Here is a 6,095-nt window from a genome sequence, read left to right as displayed (position 1 = left end):
ATTTTCTTTGTCAAATGTGATGTCCAAGTCCAATATGCCTTGATTGTGCTTGAACTTTAAGTAAGTTGTTTGATATACATGAAATTATTTAGGTAAGAGAAATTCCCATGATTTTCTTATTTGGATAGTTGTTTAATTGACAGGAAGTGGGGAAAATGGGGGAAATGAAAATTCATGCGGAATTGGAATTCCCACAAAACGTGGGAATTTATTTACCCACCCCTTGGTCATTCAAAATCTCCACATTAATTCATGGGAAGTACAAATGTCAACCAAACACATTAAGTACATTCCCTAGGAATAACATAAGGGAAATAACTTCATAGGAAATGAATGGGAATTAAAGTCCCATGTATGCCAAACAACCACTAAATTTGTTGATATGCATTGGTTGAGGAAGGTTTTGAGTTGATTAAGAATTTATTAGTGTTTTTTGTATATAATTATTATGTATGATGTTATTATCTCTTATTATTGAGGGTAGCTTTGTATTATAATAGGGGGGACATCATTGCCCACCTTCACTTATACTTCCTCCATTTAGAAATAGTTGCACCGTTTCTATTTGGCACATTTCTGAAGGAGGTATGGTGGGGTCATGAGAGGGGTAAGTTAATGAGAAAGATTAATAACAAAGGATAGTATTTAATGACAACTATTGTGGGGTCAATTGATGGGTTTTCTACTTTGCAAAATCTGATGAGAGAGAAAATCCAAAATGTACATTTATGAAAAAGCAACTTTAACTTAAAGTTTCACACTCCCTCCAAAATTTGAATAGCTGTACATGAAACACTCCCTCCAAATTACATATGATAGTGTAAATTTAATGAAAATTTCAAACTTCCCTCCAAACATTTAACGGCCCGTTTGGTAGTCGTTAATAAATTGCGGTAATGGGAATGAATTTTAAGTGTAATTTTATTAGGGAAGCACCCTTAAAATCTCCATGGGGAGGCATTTTTTCTCCATGGACAAACAATCTCACCCCTAAACTTGTGTTTTTGTCTCCAAGGGGAAGCAATTTTCATTACCACTCATTACCACCCTACAAGGTGGTATTGGATGGGAATGAAAATTCAAGAAGGAAAGTGGACACTTTAGGATAAATTAGCATTACCATGGTAATGGACAATGATATTTTTCACAAATTTACACACAAATTCATTCCCATTACCACCATTTATGACCAACTACCAAACGGGCCGTAAGAGCTTTAGAATTACAAAAAAAAATTCACTATAAAGTCTACAACAGTAAGTCAGTAACGTTGATGAAGCTTTAAAAAAAGTCTTCCAACAAACAATTCTCAATCACTCTGTACACACACTTCACAGTTAATTTTTTCTTTTGCAACACTTCTTTGATGGAGTTTGAGGTCGGATGAGTATGACAGATGGCTTGAAGATTTAATGTCTGGTTCTGATGAAGACATAACATTACATGAACTCATCCACATTGAAGAGAAGATGAACAACATTGAAGATTTTGATAATGACGAGCAGATGAACAACAATTGGTATGTTACTGATTCTGATGCTTCTGATAATGAAGAAGAAATAAATAATGCTGAAATTAATGAACAAGTTAATCTCAGGAAGAAATCGAAATTAGGGAGTAGACAAAAGGCTCTAATAGTGACTAGTTTGTTAGAAGTTGCTAAGAATTTAGTTATAGCAAGGGGAAAATTCAAATAAATTGCAACACGTTTTGGGGTTAATAGAAGCACAATTTATAGAATCTGGACAGAAGCTAAGAAACAAGCGATACAAGGCACTGAAATTAATATGCAGACAAAAAAAAAACAAGTGTGGCAGAAAATCAAAGTTCACTGATGATGAAGCATTAAGATTAGTCCCATTAGAGCAGAGAACAACGCTCAGGTCTTTTGCATCAGCACTTATGTGCAATCCTGCAACGATGTATAGGCTCGTGAAAAGGGGAATTTTTGGGTCTCATACCAAATCAATCAAGCCTAAAGTCACACACATTCACAAAATACAAAGGTTGCATTTTGTACTCAGCAAAACCTTACCAAGAATAGTGAGAGAAATCTCTAAATTCTCTTATTTATATAACATGGTCCACATTGACGAGAAATTATTTTACATGAGTAGAAGCACTCAAAGTTTTTATCTCATGTCAGATGAAGAAGACCCATACAGATATGTCCAATCAAAAAACTACATCATCAAAGTGATGTTCATGGGTGCTATAGCAAGACTTATGATTACTAGTGATGGAGTGATCATATGGGATGCAAAATTGATATTTTCCCATTTATTGAAGTTGTGGCAGGTGAAAGGTGGAGTGTGAACAGAGATAGAGGGACTTTAGAGAACAAAGCAATACAACACATCAGAAAGGAAGTGATCAGGAACATGATCATCACAAAGTTATTACCAACAATCAGAGCTAAATGGCTATCTTTTGGATGTAAAACTATTTGGATTCAACAAGATAACACAAGGCCCCACATTCAACCAAATGATCCATAATTTCTAGAGGAATCAACAAAGGATGGGTTTGATATGCATCTAATTTGTCAGCCTCCTCAATCACCTGATCTTAATTGTTTGGATTTAGGTTTTTTCAAGGCTATATAATCTCTACAACATCAAAAGTTCCCAAAAATCGTGGACAAGTTAGTTGAGAGTGTGAAACAAGCATATGAATGTTATGATCCAAGACTCATAAATTACACTTGGCTACAATTGATGTATGTGATGGTTGAGATTCTGAAGGTAAAGGGTGGAAACAACTACAAAAGTCCTCATAAAGGAAAGAAGAAGCTAGATAGATTGGGTCTTCTACCAACTGGAGTCACAATTTCTCTCGAGTTGGTAGATGACACAATCTCATACCTAAATGAGGGCGTGGTTACTATTAGAAGGAAAGTTTGTGAAGATGTATGTGGCTCAAATTCAGCATCTACAAGTACTGCCATAACATAAATGGTCAGACAGATTTCACAAGATACATGGAGATCACAAAATTCTCTAACTTGAGCAAGGTAAGGCTCCCTTATTTTGTTAATCATAACTTTTGTAACTTGAGCAAGATAGGCTCGTTTATTTTGTAAATCATAAACTGTTGTAACTAACTTGAGCAAGATAGGCTCATTTATTTTGTAAACCATAAACTGTTGTAACTAACTTGAGCAAGATAGGCTCATTTATTTGGTAAATGATAAATGGTATGGACCTTTTTTTTGTGGATAGAGTAATTAAGATCCAATATGCAAAACTACTGTGGTGAAACACTTTTTATCATAAAAAATCTAGCAACAATATTTTTGAAGGCAACTAGCAGTCAAGCAAACCAATTCTCAAAGCAACATTTTCAAACCCAAAACAACATTTTTTTATTATCAAATGCACGCTAGTAGTCAAGCAAACCAATTCTCAAAGCATGAAGCCAAATTTCTAGAAAACGTCTAACAACATTCACATCAATTTTCTCCATATTATAGGACTCACAAATTACTGTCCCAAAAAATTATGCTCACAACATTATACAACAACATAAAGTTCCAACAAAACCATATCAAAAACAACCAAAATAATCCCAAAATCATGAGCAACTTTATACTAAAACTGAGAAATAGATAGTAGATGCTTATCAAGTTGAAGATTCTGGCCAATTGTCAGGGGCTTGCATTTCATGTGAGTCGTATCCAATTGTTGGTGAAATGGTGGTGGTGGATATTCGGTTGGAGAGGGGGGATGAAAATACCTTGTCCTCTTGTTACTAGTGTCTCTTTCATGCTCATGTGTGTCAGGGGCTACTTCACCCACGAAACCCACTTCAATTGGTGATATTTTTGGGACACATTCTTCAACGTCGCTACTACTTTCATCTTCGCCATCAGATCTCCAATTATCGCAATAACGACAAAGTCTTTTCTCTCAAATAAGAAAAATCATCATTCTTCATGAGCAAGATCAAAGTCGTCCTCCTCTTTGAAGCTAGATCGATGTCGCATATGGTGCTTCAATTTCATCAATTATACGTATTCCTCATCACTTTCAGAAGAATAATGACTGTAGTAGGGATCCATAGATGAAAATTTGACAGAGAGAATGAGAGAGAAGATCGAATTTTTTTAAAAAAAAACTGACGGTTTCTAGGGTTCTTGAAGAGTGAATTGAATAGATCGAAACTCATAACAATGACGCATAACGAATTGAATAAGTAAATTCTCCATAGATCGGAAGAGAAAAGATCGAAATGGAGAAGATCAAAGTTTTAGGGTTCTTGAAGTTGAAGAACCGAGACTAGATGTTTCTAGATTTTAGTAAATTGGGGGTAAGGGGGGGTAAGGAAATTGGTTCATCTGATTTTCTTTTTAAAAGGAACAGGTAATGGGGAGATAGGTTGGTAGATTTAATAATGGTTGGTGAAATTAATAAATGGGAGGGAATGGTTAGTAGGTGAATAATTAATATTAGAAGTTAATAGTAAGGGAAAAAAGGTAATTTCATGCAATGAAAGCTTACCAAAAAAGGAAATGGTGCAACTATTATGAGATTTTCGAAAAAGGAATGCGGTGCAACTATTTTTAAACGAGGGAAGTATAATAGAGATTAGAGAGATCTCTTCTAAATTATTTTGAACATATAGGAAAAATTATAGTCTTGTGGGGTCTTGTTTAATTCCTCTCAATCAATACTTTATTAATATTCAATTATTAAACTTTTCACTAATACTCCCTCCATTTTTAAAATACTCAGTTACCCATTATCATAGATATGCACTTAAGGGCAAATTGGAGAGAGTGTGTGTAAAAAGTGGATTCCCTTGATTTTTTTAAACTTTTTTTTTAGGGTGGAGAGGGGGAGTGTGGGTTTATCATATTTGAAGGGAGGTACTGAGCATGGAAGAGAGAGAGTGTGGGTCAAAAATAATTAAATTCTTACATATATTTTGCCAAATGATACTTAATCTTAAATATTAAAATCACTTTCTTATTCCATCCGTTTTTTAAAGTTCTACTCATAATTATGTTCATATAATTAGGTAACTTTTCATAAGATTTCGAGTTCATAATATATAATCAAAATGACTTTAATATTTGAGATAAATAATCAAAATGACTTGACTTTAATATTTGAGATAAATGATCTACAATTCAGTGATGTTCACGCAGGTTTTTTTTCTCGCCCCACAATATCAACATGGCCCCACATCTTTTGCTTGTGCAAATTAGCTAACTTTAGCCAAGTTGCTAAGCAAAAAAAATTTCAGCAACCTACTCCAATGGTTAAGCTAGTTGCCCCATATTTTTTTTTTAATTGCTAGCAAGTCCTTCACCCCAACCATTGGAGTTGCTCTTAGAAACTTTGTGTAGGATATGTGGTTGTTGGATAATTGATGTACTTAGGTGGATCATTCGTGTATTTGAGTGATAACATTACTAATAATAAATGAAAATATATACATGATTGCATTGGAACACTTCGTGTATGGCATTATAAACAGTTTTGTCCTCACAAAGCAAACCGTTTATACACACAAAAGACACAAAACTCCTATCTCAGGATCCGTTTGTTATCGTTTTTTGTTTTCAGTTTTTAGTTTTTTTAAAAAAACTAAAAACCAAAAACAGGAAACCAAAAAAAGTGATTTTCACTTTTTAGTTGTCAGTTTTCAAAATCATCATGTTCCCAATAAATTTGACTAATTTTTTATTCATTATAGGACATATATCATATTACTTTGAAAATCAAAAAATCAAAAAACAGAAAACCACAGTAATACCGAACGGGCCCTCAATTGTCCGTTAAATCCACAAAATTTGTTATATGAGTATGAAATTTCTTTTAAAAAAATCAAAAACAACTACACATTAATTTTTTAATTATTCAAAATATACTTCTTCCATTTCATAATAAGTGAAACACTTATTATTTTAGAACGTTTCAAAATAAGTGAAACATATTTTAAATGGAATAAAGAAAGTAACAAAATGACAAGAGTACCCATTACAAACTTGTGTATTTTGTTTTTTTCTCTCCTTCTTTTGATAATGAAAAGAGTATTTTATGACTTTTTGCCTTTTGAAAGTGATGTTTATTAAATCTTATGCTTAATCT

The sequence above is a fragment of the Beta vulgaris genome, chromosome 4 (assembly GCF_026745355.1).
Source record: "Beta vulgaris subsp. vulgaris cultivar EL10 chromosome 4, EL10.2, whole genome shotgun sequence".
In the NCBI taxonomy this organism is placed as follows: domain Eukaryota; kingdom Viridiplantae; phylum Streptophyta; class Magnoliopsida; order Caryophyllales; family Amaranthaceae; genus Beta; species Beta vulgaris.
The sequence above is the reverse complement of the archived record's forward strand: the minus strand, read 5'-3'. Positions refer to the sequence as shown.